Source organism: Lytechinus pictus, chromosome 7 (genome assembly GCF_037042905.1).
Source record: "Lytechinus pictus isolate F3 Inbred chromosome 7, Lp3.0, whole genome shotgun sequence".
NCBI classification, from domain to species: Eukaryota; Metazoa; Echinodermata; class Echinoidea; order Temnopleuroida; family Toxopneustidae; genus Lytechinus; species Lytechinus pictus.
The window spans coordinates 14,841,583-14,854,536 of NC_087251.1; positions in this window are offsets into that span (position 1 = coordinate 14,841,583).

Here is a 12,954-nt window from a genome sequence, read left to right on the forward strand (position 1 = left end):
TGAGGACAGAAATATTTCAATGCTGAAATACTTCCTGGAACATGACATTAAACCCAAGACCAAGGAGATTGCTGATTTTGAGCCCCAAATGCGTCGACTTCTCTGGCAATACCAACGTTTCTTCCTGAAGGACGGCAAACTTTTCCGCAAACGAATGGCCTCTGACCGCATAACTGAACACCACCAACTCGTCGTTCCAGCAAACATGATTCCTGATGTCCTGAATACTTTCCATCCGCTGGATAATCACACAACATTAGAATGCTCAATTTCCACCATCTCTGATCACTTCTTCTGGCCTAGCATGAAGCGAGACACTACTCAATTCGCAAGAACATGCAGCGCTTGTCAACTAGCACAAAGTCACGAATCATTAGCCAATCTGGACCAGATGCCAGCATCAGCCATCCGCACCGCAGTTTGCGCCATAACCGAACTAACGAAAGATTTCATCAGACGCACAGATCCACCTAGAAGTTTGAGACGGAAACGACATTGCAAGAATCGGCACAACAACAACTTTCGCAAACCACCAGCAGATCTCCAACCACCACGTTCACCTCCGAGAGATTACCAGCCGCAATCACCAGAGAACCCCTGGAAAGATCTCTCTCACATGCGCTCTTATTTCGCTCATCCAGACCATGACACATCCTCATCGCCAAGAGACTACCACCATTCGCGATCAACTCGTACAAGGGACCATCACCACTATCATTCGCCACCAAGATACCGAGATTACTCACCTTCAAGAGAACTGTATCCTGAGAACCATACCATCAACTCACCAGATAGATGGAGAGACTCTTATATCAACCCACCAGATAGATTCAGAGACTCATCTTCCAGGTATACTTACCAACATTCCTCTCATGAACATTTCCCAGTTTGAACAATTACTCTTGAAATGAGAAACCCTTTAGTGAACTCGGTGCTCATATGTCATTTGCAAACTCTTCAAAATGTCAAGTCTTAATGATCATTGGTATGATTTTCTGATTCTATATATATATATATAAATGTGCAATTTTACAAGAAAACATTTTGCTTAAGAACCTTTTTTCAGAAGGTGCCAAGCATTTCATGTGCATTTACGTCTATTTTACTATGAAAGCAAATATATATCGAGATGTTATGTATTTTTTATGTTCTCAAAATGCTTCAATAAAACCTTTTACAAGGGCATCATTTTAAAAAAAAAAAAATTGAACTTCAACTGAAAATTTCAATTTTCTCATACAGTACATAAATAGTCATATAAAAAGATTTGAATTTGTCTCCCCCCCCCCCCAAAAAAAAGGGACATCAAAAATTGTGTTTTATTGTCAAAATTACTCTCATATATTTTCACCTTCATTATAGCTCTTAAATCAAGTTTACTGAAGCATTCACTTTTGAAAAGTTTAGAAAACGTTTTGTGCTTATATCTCAAAGTTACGAAATTTCCTTTTTATGTCATCGATATGTTGATTGCATGTATAATGTTTGTGTTATAGAATATCTGTTCGTTTAACTCAAATTGAAAATGAATTCTTTTAATTGAATACATTTATAAAAAAAAAAAAAAACCGAAATGTACTTATCAATTCAAAGTGTATGTTTTACATCGGCTATAGACCTATAAAAAAAAAAAATCAAACTTTCTTGATGAACAAATATTCATGAACACAAGTTCCTGAATTTTGCCTGTTGATATTATTTTCATTGTACCTGGAGAGTCTAATAACTGCTTTTGAACAGAATTGTAATATTTATTCTTACATCTTATCAATATACCATACTTTTTATTGCTAAGGAAATATGTAATTTTTGTAAATTTTAGTCTTGCAACTACTAGGTTTGAAAGAAAACATGGATTTTAATGTTTATGCAGATATCTATATTTAAAATTCTTAATTAGTTTTCCTACTCCCTGTTTTGATGTCTTAAAGTAAAATTGGAAAAGTTAACTTAAATACATATTCGGCAGACCCACTCTGTTGAATTATTATTCTGCAGCAATTTTAGATTATTTGATCAACTTCAATATCTCAATATCTTAAAATTTCATTAGTATTTTATCTTGTGCTTTTTAATATTTACTATTCATTTGAGCTGTTACATTGATTTCATTTGTCTTGTAGTGCTCTCATATGAGTTATTGTTATTCCATTTTGTTAGTCCAGGAGATATCATTTTCCTTTTCCAGTTGAAAAAAAAAAGAAATCTTAGATAATTTGAAGAAAAAAATATATATATTCGATGATTAGTACAAATTTTATCTTTTCTGAAAAAAAGTTTAATTCTTTTTTTTTTCTTAATTGATATAGTAATTCATTTCATGTCATGCAAGTATAAGATATACATTGAAATTATTTGCATGTTCATTTATTTTTTTACTGAAGCACAAGTCTTTTTTTTTAATGAAATTACACATATGATGCCAAAAATGAAAAGTTTAAAATTCTAGTAAGATTTTTTTCTTCTCCAAATTAATCCTTAATTCTCTCCTGGTCATCACATTTAGATATCAATTATATCATTGTGTGATTTTTGTTTCAATATTATGTAAATAATGTTAGATGTTAATATTGTTCATATCTGGTTTTGCAAAAACTGTTTATTTTAGTTCTTTGATTTAAAAATTGAGGACAATTTTTTTGGAAGGAGAAAGTTTATGTAGGATGGTTATTTTGTCATTTTGCTATTTTGTCTATTTCCTTTATTCTTCAGCTGTTGTACATTTCCGTTCTGTCTAGACTTATGTTCATTTGCATTTCTTTTCAGCCTAAGGTTATTTGAGTTTAATGATATTCAGTTGTCATTCATTCATTCTTCTCTGAATGCCTTTCCTCCAATTCTCTTTTGTCATCTTCATTCCTTCTCTATTATCTCTTCAGGTGTTCCACTCATTCCATCCCTCACCTGACTCCTTAGTTTCTACTTCCATTATTACATAATCACCAGACATCTTTGTCATCTCATCTCATTCCTTATTGGTTTATCTTATGAATTGGGTTCTTACATTTTAGTTCGATCCTTCCATTTTCTTTAGTTTGATTGGTTGCTATTTCTAATTTAAATATTTATGTAAATTATAGAATGATTTGATTTTAGCTGAGGCAAAGCAGCCCAGATATTAAACAGTGCACTACCAAACTTCTTCGGTTTAAGTTCTCTTCGTTTTGCGTCTGTTTCACTTATTCCCCCTTCAGCATGATTGATTGAGTTTGTTGATTTAGAACTTCATTTATTTTCTACCTCCAAACATATAATTTTCTCAACCTTACACTAACTGTAATCTATAATTTGTCTAATTATCAAAATGTGTTTGGAACAAAAAGAATTATATATACTTCGACTATTTCCTACGAATTTGTTAATTAATTATTGAAGTATTCTTATGACACTTATTCTGTTATGTACATTCATACATGTACATGTATATATATGTTTGTTATGTTTATTATCAGAAAATGGAAGTGAAATAAACTAAACTGAAACTGAAACTGAAAATTACTTAGATACATCAATTTGTGTCGGACAAGGGTATCTTCTGTTGAAATATCAATGAAAGGTGTCTCTAAACTAATGGGTTCTAGATAAGGGAAATAATGAAAATTTAGATTTTATCCAGTTATGTTTGTGAATCTTTAAAGTTTTTTCTCTTTTCTACCTCAAAAAGTACCGGTAAGCTCCATACATTAATTTTACTATCAGCAGCCTAATACATGAAAAATTATTTGATCTCCATTTATATGATTTTAAGAAAAGTCATTCCGAAATAGAAGGTTCAGGTGATGATAAAGACTAAATATTTTTCCGATACTATATGTCGCGGACTTGAAAGTCAAAATTGCCTTTGTGAAACAGAAAGCGCTGATTTGTCGCCAATCTTCCTATCTCGAAAGAATGGCTCTAGGACATTCCTACCTATCCATCATCTCATCATGAAACAGGCTCATGTTCTAGATGCATTAGAAACAATAAAAGATATCATTATCAATGGTTAGGAGTGAATTGTTTGTTTGGTTTACCGTTTAGCCTAGATTTGAAAGTTTGTTTGGAATCAAATTTTTTTATATTTTTAGTCACATAAATGAAATATTTTTGAGAAACTATTGAAATGATTAACATTAGAGAATAAGAAGTTACACATTTGAGATAATATCAACTTCAATTTTTTTGTGGAATAAAGAAAAAATCATGTTAAATCGTAAGTTATTACGTGCGCAGAAATGCCCCCCCCCCCCCCCCCAATTCTATATCGGTCGACTACGGAGCTTCCACGCCGTCGCGCCCGGCCCTGCCGGTGAGGATGCCGCGCACATTTCACTCTAACAGTTAGGCCTACTCACCTGATGACTTTGGCGTAGAATGGTTATCAATTGCAAGACGAATCACATCTGTTCTACCACTTTCAACTGCTAGTTTAATTTGCTGAACAGTTTCCTCCATACGCCTTAAAAATTATCTGCCTCTGAACCTAAAAGGAATTAATTACAGAACGAAGCGACTTCCAATTCCACGACTGCGGCGCCACGTCTTGGTAAAATAGTCTGTATTCAATACGGTACTCCACTTGTAACTTAACCGGCCACCAACACATTTAAAGCTAGGTCAAGTCCACCCCAGAAAAATGTTGATTTGAATAAATAGAGAAAAATCAAACTAGCATAACACTGAAAATTTCATCAAAATTACAGGATTCTTAAACCTACTTCTACTGTTCTGCTCTTTCCACAGCTGTAAACATTGATGATTCAGCATCTACAGTGCGTCCCAAAAAAAACTATACACTTTTGAAATGGCTGCCAAATAAAAAATGTAGCACTTTGGGGAAAAAGACTTACATATATGGAAATGTTGTTGTTGTTGTTGTTGTTATTTTAAATAGGCAAACTAGTCAGTCGTAGAAAGCCAATAAAGTCAACTTTCAAATGACACCAAAAATTTGGAAAACTATTCAGGGTTGAGCGAGCACTGCCCACTGAAACAAAGGGTATGAAAATTAGGGTGGGCTGGAATCCCTTTTAGCCTTCCAATTTATATCAGTTTTTGAGAGGCAGCAAATCCTTTCGAACTTGCAAAGTTAAGGGCGTTGTGATAAATTAATGATCAACCGTGACCAGTTTTGGTTGCATAAGCAAATTTTATAAATTATTAAATTGAACTTTAATGCATGAGTGAACACAAATTACACTTTTTGGGCAGCATTTCAACTTGATTATTTGGATATCTTTTTGGGCAGCATTTTAACTTTATCATGTGGATTTCAGCAATGTGTTCATGGGAGTCGGCGGGAGAATAGGGGGTGAGATAGAACTTAAGTGGGAGAAGTAGGTTGATGGAATAAGGCTCAACAGAACATTCAGCCCCTGCCCCCTCCACGTCTTTCCCGCCCTCCCCTCCTGTTGAGAGACTAATGGCTATTGTCATGTACGCGTAAAGTCCAGAGCAGAATGTTGATTTAATTATTAATTCTGAATTGGGGCATCAACTTTTTCCTATCAATCATTTAATCAACAATTTATCAGTAAAACAACTCATTCAATGTGCAATGTGATCAATCAAACATTCATTTTTTTCAATTAATTATTTCATTAATCATCATAATCATTAAATTTCTTGGTAATCATTCAATAACAAAACTGACCATCAGCCACCGGTCACTTGGCAGTTATAAGTTTTGAATACGCTACAATCCAGGAAGTGAGACAGAGAGAGAGGGGCCGGGGGCTGGGAAATGGTGGTGGAGAGGGGAGGGTACATATGACTTTTAATTTGTAATTTTTAAAGGACAAAAGGAAGAGGAATGCCCTTTTAACCAAGTCTTAGCATATCTCGCCCTCTTGCTTGTAACAGGTACCATCACATTACTCTGACTCTCACGAACACACTTCTGAGGTCCACAAGGTGCATATGCTACACTAAAATTACAATTGCTGTTCACTCATGATTAAATTTCAATTTAGTAACTCATGCAATTTAGTAACTCATGAAATTTGCCTAAGAAACCAAAACTTATCTCACTCATTAATTTAGCTTAGCAAGTTCCAAAGGACTAACCACTCAAAAAAACTGTAAGGCTAATTCCTGCCCAGCCTAGCCGAGCTTAGTCTCTCAGGAGAGAAGCGGGGGGGGGGGTTGAGATGGAGAGAGGGGTTGCTAAATGTTCTGTTGACCTTTATCCCATCAACGTACTTCACCTACCTAAGTCATATTACCCCCTCTTCTCCTGACTGTCATGAACACATTGTTGAGATCCACATGATAAAGACAAAAAATTGCAATTCATGATCACTCATGCTTTAAATTTCAATTTAATAACGCATTAAATTTTCACAAACAATAAACTGATCACAACTGATCTTTAATTCACCAAATAACCCTCAACTTTGCATGTACCAAACAAAAAACCTGAAAGAAATTGGAAGGCTAATTCCGGCCCACCCTAATTTTCATACCCTTTGTTTCAGTGGGCAGTGCTCGCTCAAGCATGAATAGTTTTCCAACTTTTTGGTGTCATCTGAAAGTTGACTTTATTGGCTTTCCATATCTATAAGTCTTTTCCCCCAAAGTGCTATATTTTTTATTTGGCAGCCATTTCAAAAGTGTATAGTTTTTTTGGGGACGCACTGTACTGGATATAATAAAGACAATCGGTACAAGAACCCATTTATGTTCACATGCAGCCATGGTTTGCTCTGACAGGCTATCGGGCCCCGAGTGGGATTGCTGGCAGTTGTGTCAGGTGTATCAGGGGCATCAAAGCAGTGGCGTAGCTAGGATTTTTTTCCTGGGGGGGGCACTGGGGGGTCCTTGCTTTTTCAGGGGGGGCACCATTTTTTCGGTGTGTGTGTATGTGTCACAAGGGCGGATCCGACTTTCGCCAATAGGGGACGGTGCCCGAAATTATCTTCACCTATCTTTTCCCCGATCAGTTACTTCTTAGTTTTATTCTTATAAAACAACATTAACATGAAATAATCTCATAAGCCTTATAAAAAGTGCGAGCGCGAAGCGCGAGCGATTTTTTTTTTACTTTCATGTATTTTGTCCTGAAAATTTAATATTCTTGGCAATGTTATGTATGATCCTGAACAAGATTCGTATGTAACTAGATGGTTACTGCGAGCGCGAAGCGCGAGCAAATTTTTTTGACATTCCGACCTAAAAATTGTCATTCTAAGCACTTTTTGTATTAATAAATGGGATAGGTATGTAACAATCAATTGATGCGAGCGCGAAGCGCGAGAGGTAGAAAATTGAGATTTCAGACCTAAAAGCGGGACACTCTATTCATATTTTGTAAATCATAATTAGGATATAGTTAATTGGGTATCATTAATAATGCGATCATGAAGCGTGAGCAGACAATTATTGATATTTTGATGTGAAACTGGATAATTTAAGTACATTTTAAATAAAGAACATGCAGGCTATCGCGCATTTTTTAGATTTAGACCTAGAATCTGGGCATTCTGAATACATTTGTTTAATGGAACATTATGGAATACACCTAGACAACATAAAATTGGCAAATCAAACAATGTGACCACGCAGCGTGAGCTTAAAATGCTGATATGTAGACCATAAAAACAAACATTTTACAGAGCACTTAAATTTGTAAATGAAAAAAAAATAGTGAAAGCTTGATGTCCGAGCTAAAATATGTTTTGTATATAGACTTCAAAACTTGCTCCATATCAGCCAATTGAGCAAGATATGAATCTCATCGAACGGGCAATTCTGGCGCGAAGCGCAAGCAAAAATTTTATATGGTAACATGAAAGATTTTTTTTTACAAGTCTTCCCCTCACATTATATCATTCACTCGTCTTCCTCCTCTTATTTTCCTCTTCTTCTTTTTTCTTCTGTCTTTCTTCTTTTTTTCTTTTTTTTTCTTTTCTTCTTTCTCCGTTTTTTTTTTTTGCTCTGCCAATTTTTTTCAGGGGGGCACCTGGGGGGGCACACCAAATCTCAGGGGAGGCACGTGCCCCCCCCCCCCCCCATGCCCCCCGTAGCTACGCCACTGCATCAAAGGATGGAGGAGCAGGGCTCTCGGGTGAGCAGTCACTGGGACCATAAACCTAAAAAAAGTGTCTTAATTGACTTCCATGAAAATTAGAAACAGATGTGTCCGAGTCCATCACCTTCTCTTCCAACATGCAACAGCTACCACCATGCCTACTGTATCCTGCCCAATTCCAGGCTGCGACTACGTCACGCCGGATCTGGATGCCTCTACTGTTGCTGCCCTGCTCACGACCCACTCCACCATTCATGCCTCTGCTGGGACAGGGTCTGCTGCCAAGATAGAGAAGGTCAAGCCCGGGGGGGGGGGCACTTCCATTGACGAGTGGATACCATGCGCGACCATGGGGTCTCGAAAAGCACCCTAAACACGTATTTTCCTAATTCTGAAAATGCACCCCTTAATAAGTATTGGCGTCTGAACCCTACCCTTAACAAGTATTGGAAAAAAAAACGATACTCTTGACAAGTACTCCCTGAAATGAACCCCTCTAAGTACAGTGATGGGTCCATCAGTCGTTGGTTTTACCTTTACACACCATTTGTTTAGTACGGCTCCATGCGGGCTCCATCATGCACCTTCTACACCTCGCGCAAATTGGACTCTAAACATGTAGTGCTGGGGCAAAAAGGACATCCTTATAAAATATTAATTTTGTTTTATCATTCCCGCAAATATGACCCTAAACACGTAGCTTTCCTAGCGAAATAGATACCCTTTTTTCATTATTTTTGTGTTTTTGACACCCTTATCACGTTACGTACGTAACGTGCCCTATCTTGAAAAAGACATCCTTTTTACGTGTTTTTTTGGTCGCGCATGGTATCCACTCGTCAATGTAAGTGGCCCCCCGGGCCGGGGGGGGGGGCCACTTCCATTGACGAGTGGATACCATGCGCGACCATGGGGTCTCAAAAAGCACCCTAAACACGTATTTTCCATATTCTGAAAATGCACCCCTTAACACGTATTGGCGTGTGAAACCCTACCCTTAACAAGTATTGGAAACAAAACAATACTCTTGGCAAGTATTCGAAATGAACCCCTAAACAAGTACAGGAATATTATGTCACGGGTCCTTCGGTCGTTGGTTTTACACATCATTTGTTTTAGTACGACCCCACCTTCCACACCTCGTGCAAATCGGACTCTAAACAAAAAGTGTTGGGGCAAAAAGGACATCCTTTATAAAACATTTTAATTTTGTTTTATCATCCCCGCAAATTTGACCCTAAACACGTAACTTTCCTAGCGAAATAGATACCCTTTTTTCATTATTTTTGTGTTTTTGACACCCTTATCACGTTACGTACGTAACGTGCCCTATCTTGAAAAAGACATCCTTTTTACGTGTTTTTTTGGGTCGCGCATGGTATCCACTCGTCAATGTAAGTGGCCCCCCCCCCCCCCGGATCTGTGTATATCTCAATTGGTCTTTTGCTTTGGCATGTAACCATTCATATTAAATAGTTAATGTGTCATGTGTGTTGTCTGCTTTTCCCTGCTTTTACTGCGCGATCCACATTTCCGAGGATCCATAAAAATAATACTGCATGTGCTGATAGTAAAGTCACATAAATTATATACCAAACTATGAGAATTGAAATATATAGAAAATCCATTATCTAAATCTAAAATTATCAATACATTGATCATCTAATCGCTGCTTGCATTATCCGAATTGAGTCTGTGTTATTATCAGGGTTGGCGGAGCGAAGTTGAAAGTGGGGGGGGGGGCACATGCAACTCTCGGACTCAAAAAGGGCCCCTTTTCTTTTGAAAATAAAGGCACTTAAAATAAAAGAAAAAAATGACTTATCCAAAGTGATGTGGCAAAAATTTTTAGGGGGATGGATATGACGTATCACATAAATTTATAAGAAGCTGCGACCAATCAAAGCGAGCAAGCAAAAAAATTGACATTTTTATAATTAAAATCCAATTTCGTGATAGATTTTGACAACTAATACTAAAAAAAACTCTTTCCTTTTCTCTTTTTTTCTTCTTGGTCGTGAAAAATTTGGGGAGGGGCAAGAGCCCCCATATGTACGCCTCTGCTTACCGTATCTACCCCACTCAAAAATGATAATATTATTTTCTTGTTTCAAAGGGACACTCCTTAACACGTAAAATGGGTCCTTCTCAGGTGAAAGGGGTACAGAACACGTTCGTGTGGGGCACTTTTCTTTGATAAAAAGGGGGGACTGATACGAGAAAGGGCACTTACACTTACTCAAAGGGCACAGAACACGTTTTTGAGGGGCACCTTTCTTGGGTAAAAAGGGCACTGATTCCCCAGGACCAAAATCCAGTTGAAACCAATTAGAGCAAAACCAATTGAAACCAGTTGGCCAACTGGTTTCAATAGGGAAATTGGAACAACTGGTCCCAGTTGAAACCAGTTGCCAATTGGTTCCAGTTAAAACCAATTGGTTTTTGGTTTCAATTGGTTCCAGTTGAAACCAATTAGGCAACTGCATTTTAATTGGTTCGAGTTGTTCCAAATTCCCGATTAAAACCAGTTGAATCCAATTAGAGGCCACTGGTTTCAATTGGTTCCAGTTGAAACTAATAAAATTGAGGCAACTGGTTCCAATTGGAACTTCCAGTTGGAATGAACTTCATTAGTTAAGAAGTAATTAGCATTTGTACTAACTCTTGCTTATGTCAACACAAAAGTATTGTTAAATGTAAAGGGCATTGATGAAATACACTCTCATATATATATGAAGGAGCTTCGAATATATGTATTTGTAGTTGATGTAATTTGGCAACAGTTAGTGGTGTACTAATCAGGGGCGGATCCAGGATTTTTCGAAAGGGGGCACATTCCAGAGGAAACATTTGAAAAGTTAAAAAAAGAGTAAAAGAAGGGTTTCAACCAAATATTAAAGGGCAAGTCCACCCCCCAGAAAAAAAATTGATTTGAATAAATAGAAAAAAATCAAACAACAATAAAGCTGAAAATTTTATCAAAATCGGACGTATATAAGAAAGTTGTGATATTTTAAAATTTTGCTAATTTTTCACAAAACAGTTCTATGCTCAACTCAGCAATATGCAAATGAGAGAGTCGATGATGTCACTCACTCACTATTTCTTTTGTTTTTTATTGTTTGAATTACACAATATTTCAATTCTTATGGATTTGACAATTATTGGGGCCCTCTTGATTGAACCACAAAATGTTAAAACAATCGAATTCCACATGTTCAGGGGGGAATGAAACTTTGTTTCAAATGACAATGAGGAGAAAATTATAATATTTCATATGATAAAATACAAAGGAATTAGTGAGTGGGTGATGTCATTGGTCCCCTCATTTGCATACTGACCAGGATGTGGATATAACTGTTTTGTGAAATTTAACGAAACTTTAAACTGTCATAACTTTCTTATTTTAGATCCGATTCAATTGGATCTAAAATAAGAAAATTATAACATTTTAAAGTAAATTTTCAGTGTTATGCTTGTTTGAATTTTGTTTTTCTATTCAAATCATCTTTTTGTTGGGTTGGACTACTACTTTAAGGGGATTTCGTCCACGAAAAATTTGACAAACAAAAAAAAGTCTTCACTTTCGAAAGAGGGGCACACTTCTGTATTAATGGCATTTTTACATTACAAATTTTAATTGTGCCTCTCAAGGGGCACGGGCTGGCTGTGCCCCCCCCCCCCGTATGTACACGTTCGTGAGGGGTGCATTTTTACTTGCGTAAAAAGGCTTCAAAAAGTGGGGGCACTGTGCCCCCTGCCCCCAGGATCGCCGCCCTAGTTACTATCATCCATAATTCTTACAATCAGTTCGCTACCATTAATGTTATATAAAGGTGTTGTAATGGGCAATGACGGATGTATATCTTTGGCAGGAATATCCAGATAATTGTGATTTGTTACAGTAAATTTTACTGCGAGGTCAAAATAAAGAATTATTATTATTACAAGGAGAAAGTATGAGCCTACATTTTTTAAGAAATCGGAATACATGAAAAATTACTCTCTAAATTCCGTAGATTGAAAGTCAATCTATGATTGTGGTCATCATTGACCAATCCAAAACTGGATGGAAATTTTCAAGCGAATAGAGACTATTTGGTTGAAAACTTAAACTTTTGATCCGTGATCGCAATCTTTTGAATTACAGTATGAATTATCCAGCAGTATTGTGGTGAGATAAGTTACAATGATCAGTTCTCCCGTGCATGATGCCATCACCCTTCTTAAAGGCTACATATCTATATGTTAATGTGATATTCGCCGTTTTTAAATTGTCATTTACATCCAATTTTGATAAAATTTTCATTGTTATGCTTGTTCTCTTTTTATTCGAATCAACTTTATGACACGGGAATGAACTTGTATGGAAGCTAAAAAGTGCCACCCAGGTGTTCATATAATAATCTTGCTATGTCTACATCCCTTAGAAAAAATGACCAGATGACGATCGAGATCTCGAATCTCGTCATGTCTACATCCCGGGGTCTACATCATCATGTGGTAGAGATGATCAGATGGCAGATGACAAGATCTTGGATCTCGTCATGTCTACATCCTGTGTAGACATGACGATATCCAAGATCTTGTCATCTCATAATCTTTTTCAAGGATTGTAGACATGATAAGATGATTATCTGATTATCTGGGTGGCATTTTTAAGCTTCCATAGACTTGTCCTTTAAAAAAGCAAATAGATCCATGCCGGATGAAGAATAATGTAGGCCTATAGCGTTTCAAAGCCGTTGAGAATAATGATTGATTCTGAAAATGAATGATACATGTTCATCTCAAATTATGACCAATTTACAGTTTCCAAAGAAGAAATATACAGTATATATATTTCTCAAAAAGATATTGCTTTGAATGTATGATTTTCTTGTCGCAAAACGGTTTGAGAATTCAATGCTGGCACTGCAAAATAAAGTGGTCTAGCGCCATCT